The 22,312-nt window shown below is 43.4% G+C and overlaps 1 pseudogene; it reads right to left on the bottom strand.

Annotated features, from left to right (window-relative positions):
* The window catches only part of LOC121587254, an 87,149-nt pseudogene that overhangs the window by 37,443 nt on the left and 27,394 nt on the right, over window positions 1-22,312 (bottom strand).

Here is a 22,312-nt window from a genome sequence, read left to right as displayed (position 1 = left end):
TTAAACCACTTGAGTGTTGCTTTAGCAGTATGCTTAGGGTTATTGTCCTGCTGGAAGGTGAACCTCCGTCCCAGTCTCAAATCTCTGGAAGACTGAAACAGGTTTCCCTCAAAAATGTCCCTGTATTTAGCGCCATCCATCATTCCTTCAATTCTGACCAGTTTCCCAGTCCCTGCCGATGAAAAACATCACCACAGCATGATGCTGCTGCCACAATGCCTCACTGTTGGGATGGTGTTCTCAGGGTGATGAGAGGTGTTGGGTTTGCGCCAGACATTGCGTTTTCCTTGATGGCCAAAAAGCTCAATTTTAGTCTCATCTGACCAGAGTACCTTCTTCCATATGTTTGGGGAGTCTCCCACATGCCTTTTGGCGAACACCAAACGTGTTTGCTTATTTTTTTAAGCAATGGCTTTTTTCTGGCCACTCTTCCATAAAGCCCTGCTCTGTGGAGTGTATGGCTTAAAGTGGTCCTATGGACAGATACTCCAATCTCCGCTGTGGAGCTTTGCAGCTCCTTCAGGGTTATCTATGGTCTCTTTGTTGCCTCTCTGATTAATGCCCTCCTTGTCTGGTCCGTGAGTTTTGGTGGGTGCCATATTCTTTCCATTAAAAAAAATAATGGATTTAATGGTGCTCCGTGGGATGTTCAAAGTTTCAGATATTTTTCTATTACACAACCCTGATCTGTACTTCTCCACAACTTTGTCCCTGACCTGTTTGGAGAGCTCCTTGGTCTTCATGGTGCCGATTGCTTGGTGGTGCCCCTTGCTTAGTGGTGTTGCAGACTCTGGGGCCTTTCAAAACAGGTGTATATATTCTGAGATCATGTGACACTTAGATTGCACACAGGTGGACTTTATTTAACTAATTATGTGACTTCTGAAGGTAATTGGTTGCACCAGATCTTATTTAGGGGCCTCACTTTTCTGTTATTTATTTTTTATAATTTTTTAAAATTTTTACTTCACCAATTTGGACTATTTTGTGTATGTCCATTACATGAAATCCAAATAAAAATCCATTTAAATTACAGGTTGTAATGCAACAAAATAGGAAAAACGCCAAGGGGGATGAATATTTTTGCAAGGCACTGTATTTGGGATACAAATGACGCCTTGATGGTCGAATTAAGAGAACAATGGCAGATTTGTCTATTGGTTTGTATAGCAAAAATGTTTGAAACATATTCCCTGTCGGTCCTCCATTCCACAACATCTTGCACACGCATCTGACTCCTGACCGACCCAATCTGCATTGCTCAACCACAACACAAAGCTCTAAAGCTTTAATATTGGTCTGAGAGGTCGAAGCCTCCGGGGCATTTGTCGAGTAATTTTATTTTGCAGTTAATTAAATAGAAAAAAACATGTGTATTGTCCCATTGATGGACTGGTGTCCCCCGCTAGCTGACTGAATGTAGCCTTGCTGGGCCAGAGGAGATTTATGCTTGCCTCTCCCACTGCCATTCAGTACAGTACACAGCCTGGCGCAATAACAGAGCACAAAGGGTGGGATTGTCCCTGGCAGTGGCCTAGTCAAAGGGCCGTAATGACAGGCCCTGCCATACAGAGGCCTCTTTCAGAGCAGGGCCTCATCTCTGGGCACTCACCTTCCCTCCCGGTGTCCCCCCATCCCCCACCGACCGGCTCCCAACATGGGAATGAGGTCTCCTCCTCTCCGGTTCCCTTGACCTCTGCACAACAGTAAGACTGCAGGGGGAATGAGGTACAACGTTGTTGTGACACTCTCTGTTAATCACTTAGCTGGCTGTTCTGTTAACTCCTGCACTGGTTCTTTCATGGCCTCCACAAGCCATGTTTAACCAATCCAAACAAGACGTTTACACTGATGCAACTGGTCCAGTTTTGTGCAGAGCCCAATGCAAGCTGATTACTAGACTAAACACCAGATCCTACATCTCTCACATTCTCTTACGCCTTAGATCCAAAGGGGGAGGTCGACATACAGTGCCTTCAGAAAGTATTCATACCCCTTGACTTATTCCACATTTAGTTGTGTTACAGCCTGAATTTTTTTCTCACCCATCTAAACACAATACTCCATAATGACAAAGTGAAAACATGTTTTTAGAAATGTTTGCAAATTTATTGAAAATAAATTCTCATTTACATAAGTATTCACACCCCTGAGTCAATACTTTGTAGAAGCACCTTTGGCAGCTGTGAGTCTTTCTGGGTAAGTCTCTAAGAGCTTTCCACACCTGGATTATGCAACATTTGCACATTAATCTTTATAAAAATCTTGAAGCTCTGTCAAATGGGTTATTGATCATTGCCAGTGGTGTAAAGGACTTGAGTAAAAATACTTTAAAGTAGTACCTAAGTAGTTTTTTGGGGTATCTGTATTTTACTTTACTATTTATATTTTTGACAACTTTTACTTCACTAAATTTCTAAAGAAAATAATGTACTTTTACTCCATACATTTTCCATGACACACAAAAGTACTTCAATGCTTAGCAGGACAGGAAATGGTCCAATTCACACACTTCTCAAGAGAACATCCCTGATCATCCCTATTGCCTCTGATCTGGCGGACTCACTAAACACACTTGCTTCGTTTGTAAATTATGTCTCAGTGTTGGAGTGTGCCCTTGGCTATCCGTAAATAAATAAAAAACAATACAGTTATGCCATCTGGTTTGCTTAATATAAGGAATTTGAAATTATTTATACTTTTACTTTTGATACTTAAGTATATTTTAGCAATTACATTTACTTTTGATACTTAAGTATATTTAAAACCAAATACTTTTAGACTTTTACTCAAGTAGTATTTTACTGGGTGACTTTCACTTTTACTTGAGTCATTTTCTACTAAGGTATCTTTACTTTTACTCAAGTATGACAATTGGGTACTTTTTCAATTGCTAGACAACCATTTGCAGGTCTTGCCATAGATTTTCAAGCAGATTTAAGTCAAAACTGTAACACGGCCACTCAGGAACATTCACTGTCTTCATGGTAAGCAACTCCAGTGTAGATTTGGCCTTGTGTTTTAGGTTATTGTACTGCTGAAAGATGAATTTATCTACCGGTGTCTGATGGAAAGCAAACTGAACCAGGGTTTCACTCTAGCATTTTGCCTGTGCTTAGCTCCATTCCGTATCTATTTTATCCTGAAAAACTCGCAGTTCTTAACAATTACAAGCATACCCATAACATGATGCAGCCACCACTATGCTTGAAAATATGGAGGGTGGTACTCAGTAATGTGCTGTATTGGAGGTACCCCAAACATAACACTTTGTATTCAGGACAAAAAGTCAATTGCTTTGCCACATTTTTTTGCGGTATTACTTAAGTGCCTTGTTGCAAACAGGATGAATGTTTTGTTAGATTTGTATTCTGTATAGGCTTCATTCTTTTAACTCTTTAAATTAGGTTAGTATTGTGGAGTACCTACAATGTTGTTGATCCATCCTCAGTTCTCTCCTATCACAGCCATTAAGCTCTAACTGTTTTAAAGTCACCATTGGCCTCATGGTGAAATCCCTGAGCGGTTTCCTTCCTCTCCGGCAACTGAGTTAGGAAGGACGCCTGTATTGTAGTGACTGGGTGTATTGATACACCATCCAAAGTATAATTAATAACTTCACCATGCTCAAAGGGATATTCAATGTCTGTTTTTTTATTTTTAACAATCTACCAATAGGTTCCCTTCTTTGCGAGGCATTAGAAAACCTTCCTGGTCTTTGTGGTTGAATCTGTGTTTGAAATGCACTGCTCGACTGAGGGACCTTACAGATAATTGTGGGGTACAGAAATGAGGTAGTCATTCAAAAATCATGTTAAACACTATTATTGCACACAGAGTGAGTCCATGCAACTTTATTATGTGACTTGTTAAGCACATTTTTACTCATGAACTTATTTAGGCTTGCCATAAAAAAGGGGTTGAATACTTATTGACTCAAGACATTTCAGCTTAACAATCTTAATTAATTTCTAAAAAAATTCTAAAAATATAATTCCACTTTGACATTATGGGGTATTTTGTGTAGGCCTGTGATATTTTAACAAGTATTTAATCCATTTAAAATGAAGGCTGTAACACAACAAAATGTGGGAAAAGTAAAGGGGTGTGAATAGTTTCTGAAGGCACTGTATCTCTTTGGCTTAATCAAAAACACATCTACACATAAATTATCATCGGGCAGTAAGCTTTGTGGTGTCTCTGATGCCTCTTAACTTCCATGACCAATGTTCTCTCTCGGGCTGCCGTGGCTGGGTGCTGTCGGTCTTAGTCTGAGCTCATTTTGAAAGGCTGACTTTGGTAACTCTCCACCGCATGAGAAATCAACTGGCCCTTGTGGCCGAGAGCTGCTTTTTATTTGTCTGGAAACAAGCGTCAGTGTTTGCCATGTGATGTGGCCTTAAAGGACCATGGGGAGATTCCAGGGTTTCAAAGCCTGCAGTGTTTGAGAGGACGGAGCAGATGTCAGAGGAGAGTCTGAGGCCCTCCCTCTGTTTACTCAAGGAATGACACAGAGCTGCAGAGGCTGTAATAATACTCAACACTTTGATTCACATCTGCGGATGGAGAGGCCTGGCCAAAGATGAGCATTTCATTTGTCGTATAGGAGCTGGCCTACATACATGCAAATGAATAAAGTGATATTCTTTGATAAAAGTCTTGGAATAAGGCTCATACATCTGTTCCTGGTTGTAATCTGGTTAAAGTATTTCCCTAAATATAGCTATATATTAGAATTATCGTCACCATATATTATGCATGGCAGGCTCTGACACGCTTAATAGAAGATGCTAATTTGGTGGAAAATGTTAATCCCAATTGATTCCTTTTTCAGCCAAGTAATTCAACATATACAGGCTTTCAGAATGTATTCATACCCCACAACTTATTCCACATTTTCTTGTGTTACAGCCTGAATACAATATTTATACATTTATAATTTTACAGAAATGAGGTAGTCATTCAAAAATCATGTTTGTATTTGTATTTATTATGGATCCCCATTAGCTGCTGCCAAGGCAGCAGCTACTCTTTCTGCGGTCCAGCAAAATTAAGGCAGTTATACATTTTAAAACATTACAATACATTCATAACAAATTTCACAAAATATTAAGTGTGTGCCCTCAGGCCTCTACTCTACTACAACATAGAGTGGGGAAAAAAAGTATTTAGTCAGCCACCAATTGTGCATGTTCTCCCACTTAAAAAGATGAGAGATGCCTGTAATTTTCATCATAGGTACACATCAACTATGACAGACAAAATGAGAAAAAAAATCCAGAAAATCACATTGTAGGATTTTTTATGAATTTATTTGCAATTTTGGTCAATAACAAAAGTTTCTCAATACTTTGTTATATACCCTTTGTTGGCAATGACACAGGTCAAACGTTTTCTGTAAGTCTTCACAAGGTTTTCACACACTGTTGCTGGTATTTTGGCCCATTCCTCCATGCAGATCTCCTCTAGAGCAGTGATGTTTTAGGGCTGTTGCTGGGCAACACGGACTTTCAACTCCCTCCAAAGATTTTCTATGGGGTTGAGATCTGGAGACTGGCTAGGCCACTCCAGGACCTTGAAATGCTTCTTACGAAGCCACTCCTTCGTTGCCTGGGCGGTGTGTTTGGGATCATTGTCATGCTGAAAGACCCAGCCACGTTTCATCTTCAATGCCCTTGCTGATGGAAGGAGGTTTTCACTCAAAATCTCACGATACATGGCCCCATTCATTCTTTCCTTTACACGGATCAGTCGTCCTGGACCCTTTGCAGAAAAACAGCCCCAAAGCATGATGTTTCCACCCCCATGCTTCACAGTAGGTATGGTGTTCTTTGGATGCAACTCAGCATTCTTTGTCCTCCAAACACGACGAGTTGAGTTTTTACCAAAAAGTTATATTTTGGTTTCATCTGACCATATGACATTCTCCCAATCCTCTTCTGGATCATCCAAATGCACTCTAGCAAACTTCAGACGGGCCTGGACATGTACTGGCTTAAGCAGGGGGACACGTCTGGCACTGCAGGATTTGAGTCCCGGGCGGCGTAGTGTGTTACTGATGGTAGGCTTTGTTACTTTGGTCCCAGCTCTCTGCAGGTCATTCACTAGGTCACCCCGTGTGGTTCTGGGATTTTTGCTCACCGTTCTTGTGATCATTTTGACCCCACGGGGTGAGATCTTGCGTGGAGCCCCAGATCGAGGGAGATTATCAGTGGTCTTGTATGTCTTCCATTTCCTAATAATTGCTCCCACAGTTGATTTCTTCAAACCAAGCTGCTTACCTATTGCAGATTCAGTCTTCCCAGCCTGGGAATGTTCTGAGAACAGAATATAATATTTATTTTTAGGTTGCAGGGAGGTTCTGAGAACGTTTTACTCTGGTTCCTTGAAAGTTTTCCTGGGAGGTTTAATTAACGCTCTGAGAACAGAAATTATATGTTCTTTTAAGGTTTTTGAATAACTTCCTTAAATCTCTCACTGAATGTTTCAATAAGATGTTTAATAACACTGATAGCTTATTTTGGGTTAACTTTTTTTTACTCCAAGCACAGATAGAGCACATGGAAATTCATTTCCTTAGGCATTAATCATGCAAACACATTTCTTTTTTATTGTGACACAGCATCAGTGAGATTCGAACCTATAATCTTTTGTTCTCTATCCATGGAATTAGTTCACTGCGCAAGCAGGATGGAGCTAGCATGCCATGTTTTTGTACGCATACAAAGCTGTTAATTTTAGTCTATTCAAACAGACCCCATTTCAAAGGAAACAAGTAAGGGATAAACGCAGACGTTCTGGACATTAACTTTGAAATAATGGATGACGCAGCAGGACGAGGCGGAGCCGAGTCCCTTTGCGGAGTTCATTTTACTAGTAGCTGTTTTCTATTGACATTCATTTGGATACATCCATAACAATGAGCTGATAATGCCCAATTTTGCCTGGCATAGCTAGAATAGTTTGCAAGGTGTCCCGATATCTTTTCCAACTGTCCTGATATCTTTTCCAACTGTCCCGTTATCTGGTTTTAATGTCCATTCTAGAATGCCCTTCTAGCCAATCAGAAATTAGTATTCAACAACGCTGTGGTATAAGCACTCATTAAAGGTACACTATGCAGAAATCTCTACGCCATTTCCTGGTTGTTAAAATTCTAATAGTTCGCCTAATTTCAGTTTACAGTGGGGAAAAAAAGTATTTAGTCAGCCACCAATTGTGCAAGTTCTCCACATAAAAAGATGAGAGAGGCCTGTAATTTTCATCATAGGTACACGTCAACTATGACAGACAAATTGAGAATTTTTTTCTCCAGAAAATCACATTGTAGGATTTGTAATGAATTTATTTGCAAATTATGGTGGAAAATAAGTATTTGGTCACCTACAAACAAGCAAGATTTCTGGCTTTCACAGACCTGTAACTTCTTCTTTAAGAGGATCCTCTGTCCTCCACTCGTTACCTGTATTAATGGCACCTGTTTGAACTTGTTATCAGTATAAAAGACACCTGTCCACAACCTCAAACAGTCACACTCCAAACTCCACTATGGCCAAGACCAAAGAGCTGTCAAAGGACACCAGAAACAAAATTGTAGGCCTGCACCAGGCTGGGAAGACTGAATCTGCAATAGGTAAGCAGCTTGGTTTGAAGAAATCAACTGTGGGAGCAATTATTAGGAAATGGAAGACATACAAGACCACTGATAATCTCCCTCGATCTGGGGCTCCACGCAAGATCTCACGCCGTGGGGTCAAAATGATCACAAGAACGGTGAGCAAAAATCCCAGAACCACACGGGGGGACCTAGGGAATGACCTGCAGAGAGCTGGGACCAAAGTAACAAAGCCTACCATCAGTAACACACTACGCCGCCAGGGACTCAAATACTGCAGTGCCAGACGTGTCCCCCTGCTTAAGCCAGTACATGTCCAGGCCCGTCTGAAGTTTGCTAGAGTGCATTTGGATGATCCAGAAGAGGATTGGGAGAATGTCATATGGTCAGATGAAACCAAAATATAACTTTTTGGTAAAAACTCAACTCGTCGTGTTTGGAGGACAAAGAATGCTGAGTTGCATCCAAAGAACACCATACCTACTGTGAAGCATGGGGGGTGGAAACATCATGCTTTGGGGCTGTTTTTCTGCAAAGGGACCAGGACGACTGATCCGTGTAAAGGAAAGAATGAATGGGGCCATGTATCGTGAGATTTTGAGTGAAAACCTCCTTCCATCAGCAAGGGCATTAAAGATGAAACGTGGCTGGGTCTTTCAGCATGACAATGATCCCAAACACACCGCCCGGGCAACGAAGGAGTGGCTTCGTAAGAAGCATTTCAAGGTCCTGGAGTGGCCTAGCCAGTCTCCAGATCTCAACCCCATAGAAAATCTTTGGAGGGGAGTTGAAAATCCGTGTTGCCCAGCGACAGCCCCAAAACATCACTGCTCTAGAGGAGATCTGCATGGAGGAATGGGCCAAAATACCAGCAACAGTGTGTGAAAACCTTGTGAAGACTTACAGAAAATGTTTGACCTGTGTCATTGCCAACAAAGGGTATATAACAAAGTATTGAGAAACTTTTGTTATTGACCAAATACTTATTTTCCACCATAATATGCAAATAAATTCATAAAAAATCCTACAATGTGATTTTCTGGATTTTCTTTTCTCATTTTGTCTGTCATAGTTGACGTGTACCTATGATGAAAATGACAGGCCTCTCTCATCATTTTGTTACTTTACAGCCTTATTCTAAAATTGATTAAATTGTTTATTTTTCTCATCAATCTACAGGTTTTTATACATTTCTGCAAATGTATTAAAAAAAAAAATCTGAAATATCACATTTACATAAGTATTCAGACCCTTTACTCAGTACCTTGTTGAAGCACCTTTGACAGCGGTTACAGCCTTGACTCTTCTTGGGTATGACGCTATAAGATTTGAACACCTGTATTTGGGGAGTTTCTCCCATTCTTCTCTGCAGATCCTCTCAAGCTCTGTCATGTTGGATGGGGAGCGTCGCTGCACAGCTATTTTCAGGTCCCTCCAGAGATGTTCGATCAGGTTCAAGTCCGGGCTCTCGCTGGCCCACTCAAGGACATTCAGAGACTTTTCCCGAAGCCAATCCTGCGTTGTCTTGGCTTTGTGCTTAGGGTCGATGTCCTGTTGGAAGGTGAACCTTCCCAGTCTGAAGTCCTGAGTGCTCTGGAGCAGGTTTTCATCAAGAATCTCTCTGTACTTTAATCCGTTCATCTTTCCCTCAATCTGACTAGTCTCCCAGTCCCTGCCGCTGAAAAACACTAGGACTGTGGCGGTCACGAAATGTTGTCAGCCGGTGATTGTCAAGCAAATAACTGTCTCACGGTAACTGACCGTTAATTAACATAAACACATTTAGCATCTACTGGCTTCCACACATAGCCTACAAGCCACTGGTGCAGACCTTTGGAACATCTACATTTTAAAAAGTCTAATAAGTCCATGTAATAAATCCATTATTTATTTTAGATAGGTCTAAAGAAGCATGACATGAAGAAAATGTAGTCTGTTTCAGAAGAACAGAATAGCATACTCTGAGTTGCCCTTATGTTAGGTCCTGATCTGGCTATGCCAAATGGCTGTGGGCTACACGATTTGCTTAGAATTCCATGGCATTATTTTATATTATTTGATAGTATGAAGAATACAATTGAACAAAGTATTATTATTATTTAGTTTTTTGTACTTTTACACCTTTTTCTCCCCAAATTCGTGATATCCAATTGGTAGATACAGCCTTGTCCCATCGCTGCAACTCCCCTATGGAGTCGGGAGAGGTGAAGGTCGAGAGCCATGAGTCCTCTGAAACACGACCCTGCCAAGACGTACTGCTTCTTGACACACTGCTCGCTTAACCCGGAAGCCAGCCGCACCAATGTGTCGGAGGAAACACTGTCCAGCTGGCGACCGAGGTCAGCTTGCAGGCGCCCTGCCCGCCACAAGGAGTCGCTAGAGCGCGACGGGACAAGGAAATCCCAGCCGGCCAACCACTCCCCAAATCCGGAAGACACTGGGCCAATTGTGCGCTGCCTCATGGGTCTCCCGGCAATTGAACAAAGCTGAATAAAATATAAATATTTTCTCCAAACGATTTGAGGGAGTGCACACATGCGGCTATTCTCTGTTGAGAGGTTAACAAATAAATAGGTACTCCTATATGCTTAATTTAGAGTTATTAATGTAACTTTAGTTGTTCTACAAACATTGGGCTATATGTTTTGATTTTTAATACATTGTAAGGCTGCATGATGCGACTCTAATGATGATTTGAAAAAAGTCGCTTGAAAGGCATGAGTTCTTCTTAGTTTTTTTGTGCAGGCTGTACACACTTCATTAGCCTCTCATTCGCAATTTGACAAGCCCTTGATAATGCCTCAAATTTCACGGCGGCATCCCCTTTGTGGCCGTAATGCACCCTAAAAACATCCATGCCTTTTGCGGCCAGTGGCCGTTGTGCCCTTGGCCCGGAGTGCTGCGTTGTGCCCTTCTCCCTGAGTGCAGCGCGCTCCTAAGCACCTCTCACTCACATGGCTCTCCATCACATGATTGGATCTTTCTCACAGGCTACAATTGAAGACAGACACATCCGGGACGCAACTGCGCGCGTCCTTATCCAATTCCGAAGTGCATATGGAAGATATTGGAAGAACGGTCCACATTTACTTTTCGTCAGCCAACAAGATGAGTAGGCCTAACGAACAGCAAAAGCACTAGCCTATGTCAATCTACTATCCCCCATAGTACAAACATTTACCTATTCTATTCTGTGTGAAAAATAAATATTCCAAACCTAGTCTGGGACAGTTGTGGGATGCAATAGATCCCAAATTAATACAACCACTCGCATCAAAATACCATTTTTACGCAATGTGGCTGACGCAACAGATCAGAACATTTAGCTTAAAATGTTGATAAACTATTTGGCTATTTCTTCACATTATAAGCGCAGCAATGCAGACATGGCAGTAGGCTATATGCGCGAATGTTCCATTAGCGGGAAAACACCATTATCAAAAGTGACCGCAAATGCGATTATGCATGTTATGCCTTTATTATAAAGGTGCATATTTATGGTGAAAATTATCTTCCCCAAACTTGAAACTCACGCGCTGCTTATGTATGCCAGTTAGGCTCTAAACCCCTTGTAAAGCGGATTAATGTGCTTCATTTTAAGAAGTTATTTGGCCACTTTAGTTGTGATACAAACCTTTTCAAAACATATAGGCCTATGGGCTAGGCTACATGAGGTGTGCTACTATGAATCGAAAAAGTAACCCCAAAAAAAGGCGGTTTCTTATGCTGGGCATCATTCACAAGTGATAATATATCATTCACAAGTGATAGGCTAATATTGTCACCCATCAGACTATTCCTGATTTAATCTTGTCATTACATATACTAAATAATATATGTGTGAAATTTGTTTTGATTTAGAATGGACCATTATCATGCACCTATCTCGAAACAGGTGCAGTGGGATAATCTTGTTTCTCATGGTCTGAGAGTCCTTTAGGTGCCTTCTGGCAAACTCCAAGCGGGCTCTCATGTGCCTTTTACTGTCTTGGTGGTTCCAAACTTCTTCAATTTAAGAATGATGGAGGCAACTGTGTTCTTGGGGACCTTCAATGCTGCAGACTTTTTTTGGTACCATTCCCCAGATCTGTGCCTTGACACAATCCTCTCGGAGCTCTACGGACAATTCCTTCGACCTCATGGCTTGGTTTTTGTTCTGACATGCACTGTCAACTGTGGGACCTTATATAGACAGGTGTGTGCCTTTCCAAATCATGTCCAATCAATTGAATTTACCACAGCTGGACTCCAATCAAGTTGTAGAAACATTTCAAGGATGATCAATGGAAAGAGGATGCACCTGAGCTCAATTTCGAATCTCATAGCAAAGGGTCTGAATACTTATGTAAATAAGGTATTTCTTTATTTTTTTATAAATTTGCACACACAAAAATTGCATTGTCATTAAGGGGTATTGTGTGTAGATTGATGAGGAAACATTTTTATTTAATCAATTTTAGAATAAGGCTGTAACATAAAAAAAATGTGGAAAAAGTCAAGGGGTCTGAATACTGTATTACATATGCCAACCATGGCTAAGGGAAACGCTGGCATCCTAAATACTTTTTGTTAATTAATTTAATTAATTGCATTTATTCTTCCTTGGAAAAACGAGGCCACAGCGGTGGCTACATTTCATCATCATGTCAACGTATTATCACCACTGGACATGTAGCCAGATACCTGCCTCGTCGCCAAGCGAGGAAGATATTTCGTAATGATCAAATGCGGCGAGATTGTAGCCTGGTCGGGCAGAGGAGAGTGACAGCAGGGTGGATCATGTCATGTAAGCAATAAAGTGAGGTAGTTTGTGCGGGTGATCAGATTGAATGGTGTGTGTGTGCAATCAGCTATATCAGTGGAGGTTGCTGAGGGGAGGACGGCTCATAATAATGGCTGGAACAGAGTTAATGGAATGGGATCAAACACATGGAAACCATGTGTTTGATGTATTTGATCCCATTCCACTTATTCTGCTCCAGCCATTACTACGAGCCCGCCCACCCCAATTTAGGTGCCACCAACCTCCTGTGAGCTATATTGTATGCAGAGACCATGGCAACTGTGAGGCGAGGTTGTAGATATAATGGGTTATCGTAAACAATGGAGCTAGACAGGATTATCTAGGTTTATGCTTTGGCGTCATCTACGGGGCTGAATGTTACGTGGACCAGTTATGGCTCTCCTTCCAAAATGTGGTTACATTTGTATAAACTTCAAGTATTACTAACTATATTCCTAGAAAAAAATCTATGTAATGTAACAACTTAAATCATGCCCTTTAGTCTACAGTAGTTGCCAGCTGATGAAACAGGCTAGACTAAAGGTTGTTGGCTAGGGAAAATATGATTTTGAAAAGGTTTATTGAAATTGATTGCGATAATGCATTACAAATCAAGGAATATCAAAAGTTAATTACATACCTTTCTTTTTCTGTTTTATTTCAGCAATGGAGACCAGGAGTCAAACAAAGTATTTAATTTGAGGTAAACAAACATATGTTACATTTCCATTTTTTGTATTTTATTTGTTATTTACTTTTTATATTTCCCCAATCCCCCTCACCCACCACGCATCAAACACCTCAAGTCATACATTTCAATAAATTTTACAATTACATTTTTTTACCTCTAGTTCTCCTATCAGTCATTATATACAGGTCATAGGTCAATCAGCTATTCTTGTCAGCCACTATAGGCCTACTTTTTACTCAGTAGTACTTGAGGGTGTGGTACTCGCCAAAGCAAGGGACTGCACACAAGGCTGTGTTACAATGCTCACACATCTACTTGGCCATATTCCTTTGTTTCTGTCGCCGGGTAGATGATAGACAGACTTTGCAATGCCTGCTTGTGCTTTTCCCTTGCAGGGTGGTCTAAGGGACATCGCTTGGGAAGTGGCGTCCAGTGAGGCGTAGAGGATTGTCAGAGGCAGACCGGTCCCCAGTGGACAGACGACGAGGAGTGTGGTGGTCCTTAAGGAGCTGCCGCATCAGGTTTATCCTGTACTGCTGGTACGAGATCACCTGTCCTGTGACCTGCCGGTGGACAATGCGGCTTTTGAGTAGAGCTATGTCTATTAGGTGGAGAAATAGCTTTTTGTACCATTTGAGGGACTTTCTGGCACACTCAATAAAACTGTTCTGCATGTCCACTTTGTCAACTCCTCCCATCTTCTTATTGTACTCCAAGACACAGTCTGGCTTCATTTTCCTCTCTCCAGTGACATACAGTAGTCTAGTTTTCCTGTGTCTGACGTTTTGGAGGTGTGCATAGTGGATAGAACATGGATATGGCGTATGTCATACCATTACACTGCCATTATCTCCCCGATCGTTTGGAACTCCACCTCCCCCTTACTCATTTTCTTTTTGAATATTGGCAGCCCCTTCCTGTTGGATCTCACTGTGCTACAGGCCCCTGCGTTCTCCCTCAAAAGGTGCTTGAAAAGGGTAGGGCTACTGTACCAGTTGTCCACAAATACAGTGTGCCCCTTTCCGAGGTAAGGCTGCAGCATGGTGATCACCACTGATCCAGATATGCCAAGACCCTCAACATGCCTTATATACAGTATGTGATGATGCCGGTGTAGATGATCAGGTCCTGTCAGACAGTCACATAAAACAAAGAACTTGACTCCAAATTTTTGGCACTTTGATAGGATGTATTGGCGGAATGCAAGCCTCCCTTTCCATGAGAGACTCATCAATGCACAAGTGAGGCACAAACACATTTCCAAATGCCCTGCGTCAAGCTGCCCAGGACATTCCACATTTTTGTGAAGGGGGTCGGCGAGGTTGACAGTGGCGTTGTTCACAAAGTGGATCGCTCTCAGCAAGACAAGGAAGAGGTCCTGGGAGAAAAGGGTTGGAAAAAAGGGTTCTGCAGCATGGGGTCAGTGGTCCAGTAGTCCCTCTCAGAGCCCTTCTTCACTAGCCCCATCAGCAGCACTGTGATCAGGAAGGTATTCATTTCACCAAGGATGTCAGGGACAAGATTGTAGACCTACACAAGGCTGGAATGGGCTACAAGACCATCGCCAAGCAGCTTGGTGAGAAGGTGACAACAGTTGGTGCGATTATTCGCAAATGGAAGAAGCACAAAAGAACTGTCAATCTCCCTCGGCCTGGGGCTCCATGCAAGATCTCACCTCGTGGAGTTGCAATGATCATGAGAACGGTGAGGAATCAGCCCAGAACTACACGGGAGGATCTTGTCAATGATCTCAAGGCAGCTGGGACCATAGTCACCAAGAAAACAATTGGTAACACACTACGCCGTGAAGGACTGAAATCCTGCAGCGCCCGGAAGGTCCCCCTGCTCAAGAAAGCACATATACAGGCCCGTCTGAAGTTTGCCAATGAACATCTGAATGATTCAGAGGAGAACTGGGTGAAAGTGTTGTGGTCAGATGAGACCAAAATCGAGCTCTTTGGCATCAACTCAACTCGCCGTGTTTGGAGGAGGAGGAATGCTGCCTATGACCCCAAGAACACCATCCCCACCGTCAAACATGGAGGTGGAAACATTATGCTTTGGGGGTGTTTTTCTGCTAAGGGGACAAGACAACTTCACCGCATCAAAGGGACGATGGACGGGGCCATGTACCGTCAAATCTTGGGTGAGAACCTCATTCCCTCAGCCAGGGCATTGAAAATGGGTCGTGGATGGGTATTCCAGCATGACAATGACCCAAAACACACGGCCAAGGCAACAAAGGAGTGGCTCAAGAAGAAGCACATTAAGGTCCTGGAGTGGCCTAGCCAGTCTCCAGACCTTAATCCCATAGAAAGTCTGTGGAGGGAGCTGAAGGTTCGAGTTGCGAAACGTCAGGCTCAAAATCTTAATGACTTGGAGAAGATCTGCAAAGAGGAGTGGGACAAAATCCCTCCTGAGATGTGTGCAAACCTGGTGGCCAACTACAAGAAACGTCTGACCTCTGTGATTGCCAACAAGGGTTTTGCCACCAAGTACTAAATCATGTTTTGCAGAGGGGTCAAATACTTATTTCCCTCATTAAAATGCAAATCAATTTATAATATTTATGACATGCGTTTTTCTGGATTTTTTTGTTGTTATTCTGTCTCTCACTGTTCAAATAAACCTACTATTAAAATTATAGACTGATCATGTCTTTGTCAGTGGGCAAACGTACAAAATCAGCAGGGGATCAAATACTTTTTTCCCTCACTGTACCTACTGTGAAGCATGGGGGTGGAAACATCATGCTTTGGGGGTGGAAACATCATGCTTTGGGGCTGTTTTTCTGCAAAGGGACCAGGACGACTGATCCGTGTAAAGGAAAGAATGAAATGGGGCCATGTATCGTGAGATTTTGAGTGAAAACCTCCTTCCATCAGCAAGGGCATTGAAGATGAAACGTGGCTGGGTCTTTCAGCATGACAATGATCCCAAACACACCGCCCGGGCAACGAAGGAGTGGCTTCGTAAGAAGCATTTCAAGGTCCTGGAGTGGCCTAGCCAGTCTCCAGATCTCAACCCCATAGAAAATCTTTGGATGGAGTTGAAAGTCCATGTTGCCCAGCGACAGCCCCAAAACATCACTGCTCTAGAGGAGATATGCATGGAGGAATGGGCCAAAATACCAGCAACAGTGTGTGAAAACCTTGTGAAGACTTACAGAAAACGTTTGACCTGTGTCATTGCCAACAAAGGGTATATAACAAAGTATTGAGAAACTTTTGTTATTGACCAAATACTTATTTTCCACCATAATTTGCAAATAAATTCATTAAAAATCCTACAATGTGATTTTCTGGATTTTTTTTCTTCTCATTTTGTCTGTCATAGTTGACGTGTACCTATGATGAAAATTACAGGCCTCTCTCATCTTTTTAAGTGGGAGAACTTGCACAATTGGTGGCTGACTAAATACTTTTTTTCCCCCACTGTACACTGTAACAAGCACATCATAATTTGTTCTTAATTGACTTGCCTAGTTAAATAAAAGTTAAATATACTGAACAAAAATATAAACTTTTCAAAGATTTTACTGAGTTACAGTTCATATAAGGAAATCAGTCAATTGAGATAAAATCATTAGGCCCTATTCTATGGATTTCACATGACTGGAGGGCAGACCTTGGAGAGCAGCTTTAATCAGCTTCTTGATACGCCACACCTGTCAGGTGGATGGATTATCTTGGCAAAGGAGAAATGCTTACTAACAGGGATGTAAACAAATTTGTGCAGAAAATATGAGAGAAATAAGCTTTTTGTGCGTACAAAAAATGTCAGCTCATGAAACAAGGGACCAACACATGTTGCGTTTATATTTTTGTTCAGTGTAAGATTAAAAGAAAAAACATTGAAGATTTGTAATATGCTGAAAAGTGGCCAAACTAAGTTGATCTTATTCGGGCAATGGGTGCAGCCATAGCGACCTGTTATTTAGACTGGCTAATAGAATGAGTTTGGCTGTGGATTTGTTCCGTGTGATGCTTGGATGATGAAGTTCGCATTAATCTTTTACAATAAAAGGTGAAATTGAGGAATAAAGTTGTGAAGACCCTTATTTTCCATCAGTACAAAACATTGTGTAGATGATTTTCAGACAACAACGCTATTTAGACGCGTTTGTTGCATCATATGAAGACGTTCTGTTGCTACTGTTCCAATCACATATTTGCGATGGTACGCTGCAGGGACCACTCAACAATGATCACTATACGTGATCATATGCGTCAAAAGGTTAAATGTGCTGAGAATGTTACAAAGCCATGCAACTACTCTGCACCATTCCCAGAAATGTGTGGGAAGGTTGTATGCAAAATAACCATAGGACAACCACGCTCTCACCAAGCTCTAAGAAACATATGGTTCTCAGAACGTTATGTGCTAGCTGGGTACTGTGTTTGTTTATCTTCAGCTTGTGGCCTCAAAGGACAACAGACCTTGTCAGGGAAATAAGGCATACATTTCTGCTGTCCCACAAAACTAGTTATTTACATAATGCAGCATTCACGGAGGGCACGTTGCCCTCATTAAGACATTTGCTCAGGACCAGATTAGCGCTGCATTAGCATACAGGAGGGTCCTACAATATAATCACTTTCCATTTCACTGTAAAGTGCAGAGATGAAAATAATTGGGAGAAAATTGATACATTTCAGGGTAATATAAAATCAATTTATATACGGAGTTAGTGACTCGCCACAATGGCACCCTGAAGCTTTCTCGTGAAGCGAAACGTTGGACAGACCTTCGTTAACCAAGTCAAAGGAGCTCTGGCCTGGATATTGTTTTAATGACGCAGGCTACAGCAGACAGGAAATACCCCCCCTTCTAATTAGTGAGAAGTGAAGGGAAACAGAGTTCCAGTAGGAGGAACGGTGGAACAATGAGTCTGTACAGAGAGAGTACCACGAGGCCAGGCACCTCCAGCAGCCTCCGTAATAGTCATGTGCTGCTCATGTCCCACTGCTCTCTATTGAAAATCCTCTCCAATTTGAGCTCCTGGAGCCAAGTGATGATTAGTTGAAGGTTGGCCAGTTCATTAGAAGCCAGTCCATACTGATACCAGCCAGGTCCCACTCGGAGAGTGTGAACACTGTAACACCTAATGAGGTCTACCCCTCTCCGTGCTCCACTCATGCAGTTATTCACCATTAATCGGTTCTTAAAGTATATCTTTCAGATATTCTTTGAGATAAGAAAATATTGGTTGATTTGGACGAATTTGGAGATGCAATGCTAAATACAAGAATCACATTAGGTTTGATCGTTACTATGATAAATAAATAAAGCGAACTGCACTGAGTTCACAAAACATGTCACTCTACTGTAATTCATTTTCAAAACATAATTGTTCCTGTCATGCATCATGTATAATATATCATGTATGCATCATGTACAGTGCATTGGGAAAGTATTCAGACCCCTTGACTTTTTTCACATATTGGTACATTACAGCCTTATTCTAAAATGCATTCAATTATTATTTTTCCCTCATCAATCTACACTCAATACCCCATAATGACAAAGCAAAAACAGGTTTGTATAAATTTTTGCAAATGTATAAAAAATAAAAAACGGAAATACCTTATTTATATAAGTATTCAGACCCTCGAAATTGAGCTCAGTTTCATCCTGTTTCCATTGATCATCCATTGATCATCCTTGAGATGTTTCTAGAACTTGATTGGAGTCCACCTGTGGTAAATTCAATTGATTGGATATGATTTGGAAAGGCACACACCTGTCTATATAAGGTCCCACAGTTGACAGTGCATGTCAGAGCAAAAACCAAGCCATGAGGTCGAAGGAATTGTCCGTAGAGCTCCGAGACAGGATTGTGTCGAGGCACACATCTGGGGAAAGGTACCAAAACATTTCTGCAGCATAGAAGGTCCCCAAGAACACAGTGGGCTCCATCATTCTTAAATGGAAGAAGTTTGGAACCACCAAGACTCTTCCTAGAGCTGGCCGCCCAACCAAACTGAGCAATCGGGGGAGAAGGGCCTTGGTCAGGGAGGTGACCAAGAACCCAATGGTCACTCTGACAGAGCTCCAGAGTTCCTCTGTGGAGATGGGAGAACCTTCCAGAAGGACAACCATCTCTGCAGCACTCCACCAATCAGGCCTTTATGGTAGAGTGGCCAAACGGAAGCCACTCCTCAGTAAAAGGCACATGACAGCCCGCTTGGAGTTTGCCAAATGGCACCTAAAGACTCTCAGACCATGAGAAACAAGATTCTCTGGTATGATGAAACCAAGATTAAACTCTTTGGCCTGAATGCCAAGCGTCACGTCTGGAGGAAACCTGGCACCATCCCTACGGTGAAGCATGGTGGTGGAAGCATCATGCTGTGGGGATGTTTTTCAGTGGCAGGGACTGGGAGATTAGTCAGGATTGAGGGAAAGATTAACAGAGCAAAGTACAGAGAGATCCTTGATGAAAACCTGCTCCAGAGCACTCAGGACCTCAGACTGGGGTGAAGGTTCACCTTCCAACAGGACAACGTCCTTAAGCACACAGCCAAGACAATGCAGGAGCGGCTTCGGGACAAGTCTCTGAATGTCCTTGAGTGGCCCAACCAGAGCCCGGACTTGAACCCTGTCACTGTTGATGTGGGTGCGTTGAGAGGAGTCAGACGCAGGATGCATAAGCTAAGTCAAACAAGACCTTACTAAATGTACAACCAGTACAAAATAAAGTACCTCTAACGAGGAGGCAAAACGACAACGCAACACAGTGCGTTACAATAACCATTCCAGAGTACTGCACAGGAGACCACCAACAGACAGGAAATAAAATAACACACAACTAGCGAAAACAACCACAGGAAACTTATAAGGCACATAATCAAGACCAAACGGACACAGGTGTAACAGACAGAACGAGGGGTTAATATTCTTATAATCAATAGGCAGTTGTAACCTGTAACACACCTCGTTCAATCTTCTCAGGACTTTAAAAGGCCCCACAAACCGCCGACCCAGCTTCCGGCAGGGCAGGCGGAGGGGCAGGTTTCGAGTCGAGAGCCAGACTCGATCTCCCGGTGCGTATACCGGTCCCTCACTGCGGTGGCGATCGGGCGCCGCCTTCTGTCGACGGATGGCCCGCTGCAAATGGACATGTGCAGCGTCCCACGTCTCCTCCGAGCGCCGAATCCACTCATCCACCGCAGGAGCCTCGATCTGGCTCTCGTGCCATGGTGCCAGAACCGGCTGATACCCTAAAACACACTGGAAAGGTGTTAGATTGGTGGAGGAGTGGCGGAGAGAGTTCTGGGCCATCTCTGCCCAGGGGATATACCTTGACCACTCCTCCGGCCGGCCCTGGCAATAGGACCTCAGAAACCTACCCACATCCTGGTTGACTCGTTCTACCTGCCCATTGCTCTCTGGGTGGTACCCCGAGGTAAGGCTCACCGAGACCCCCAAGCGTTCCATGAAAGCCCCCCAGATTCTGGAGGTGAACTGGGGACCTCGGTCAGACACTATATCCTCGGGAACCCCATAGTGCCGGAAAACGTGGGTAAATAGGGCCTCAGCGGTCTTTAGGGCAGTAGGGAGACCCGGCATTGGGAGGAGACGACAGGCCTTGGGAAACCGATCCACAACGACCAAAATGGTGGTATTCCCCTGGGAGGGGGGAAGGTCGGTCACAAAATCCACCGAGAGGTGGGACCATGGTCGTTGTGGAACGGGCAGGGGATGTAACTTTCCCCTGGGCAGGTGTCTAGGCGCCTTACACTGGGCGCACACCGAGCAGGAGGAGACATAAACTCTCACAGTGTACTGTCCGGCCAATACCTGGATGTCCAGAGGAGGGTGATGTATGAGCCCAATAAATAAGTCGGTCACGAACGTCGAGCGGAACGTACGTCCGCCCCACAGGACACTCGGGGGGAGTAGGGTCGGCACGTAACGCCCTCTCGATCTCCGTATCGACCTCCCACACTACCGGAGCCACCAGACAAGACTCCGGCAGTATGGGAGTAGGCTCAATGGACCTCTCCTCTGTGTCATACCGCCGGGACAGGCCTTACCGTTCTGGGACCCTGGGATGTACGTGATCTTAAAAACAAACCGGGTTAGGAACATGTTCCACCTAGCCTGACGAGGGTTTAGTCTCCTAGCTGCCCGGATGTACTCCAGGTTACGGTGGTCAGTCAGAATGAGGAAAGGGTGTTGAGCCCCCTCAAGCCAATGCCTCCACACCTTTAGGGCCTGAACCACGGCTAACAACTCCCTGTCCCCTACATCATAATTACGCTCCACCGGGCTGAGCTTCTTGGAATAGAACGCACAGGGGCGGAGTTTAGGTGGCGTGCCGGACCGTTGCGACAGAACCGCCCCAATACCGGCTTCTGACGCGTCCACCTCCACTTGGAATGGTAAAGCGGGATCCGGATGCGCCAGCACCGGAGCCGAAGTGAACAGGTCCTTCAGTTTAACAAATGCCCTGTCCGCTTCAGCTGACCACTGCAAACGCACCGACCCCCTTTAGCAGGGACGTAATGGGAGCTGCCACCTGTCCAAAAACCCCCGGATAAATCTCCGGTAGTAATTAGCAAAACCCAAAAACTGCTGCACCTCTTTTACAGTGGTTGTAGTTTGCCAATTACGCACGGCCGACACACGGTCCACCTCTATCTTCACACCAGACGCGGACAATCGATAACCCAAGAAGGAGATGGACTCCTGGAAAAACAAGCATTTCTCTGCCTTGACATACAAGTCATGCTCCAACAGCCTCTTCAACACTCTGCGTACCAGGGCTACATGCTCGGCTCGTGTAGAAGAGTACACTAGGATGTTGTCGAATGTACACTACCACACCCTGCCCATGCATGTCCCTGAAAATCTCGTCCACAAAGGATTGAAAGACTGAAGGAGCATTCATTAACCCGTATGGCATGACGAGATATTCGTAATGACCTGAGGTGGTTTTCCATTCATCTCCCTCCCTAATGCGCACCAGATTGTACGCGCTCCTGAGATCCAACTTTGTGAAGAACCGCGCTCCGCGTAATGATTCTGTCATAGTCGCAATCAGAGGAAGAGGATAACTGTACTTAACCGTGATCTGATTGATACTACGATAATCAATACACGGGCGCAAACCCCCGTCCTTCTTCTTCACAAAGAAGAAACTTGAGGAAACCGGGGAAGTGGAGGACCGTATGTATCCCTGTTCCAAGGACTCGGCTATGTAAGTCTCCATAGCCGC

Source organism: Coregonus clupeaformis, chromosome 18 (assembly GCF_020615455.1).
Source record: "Coregonus clupeaformis isolate EN_2021a chromosome 18, ASM2061545v1, whole genome shotgun sequence".
Lineage (NCBI taxonomy): Eukaryota > Metazoa > Chordata > Actinopteri > Salmoniformes > Salmonidae > Coregonus > Coregonus clupeaformis.
The sequence above is the reverse complement of the archived record's forward strand: the minus strand, read 5'-3'. Positions and strand labels throughout refer to the sequence as shown.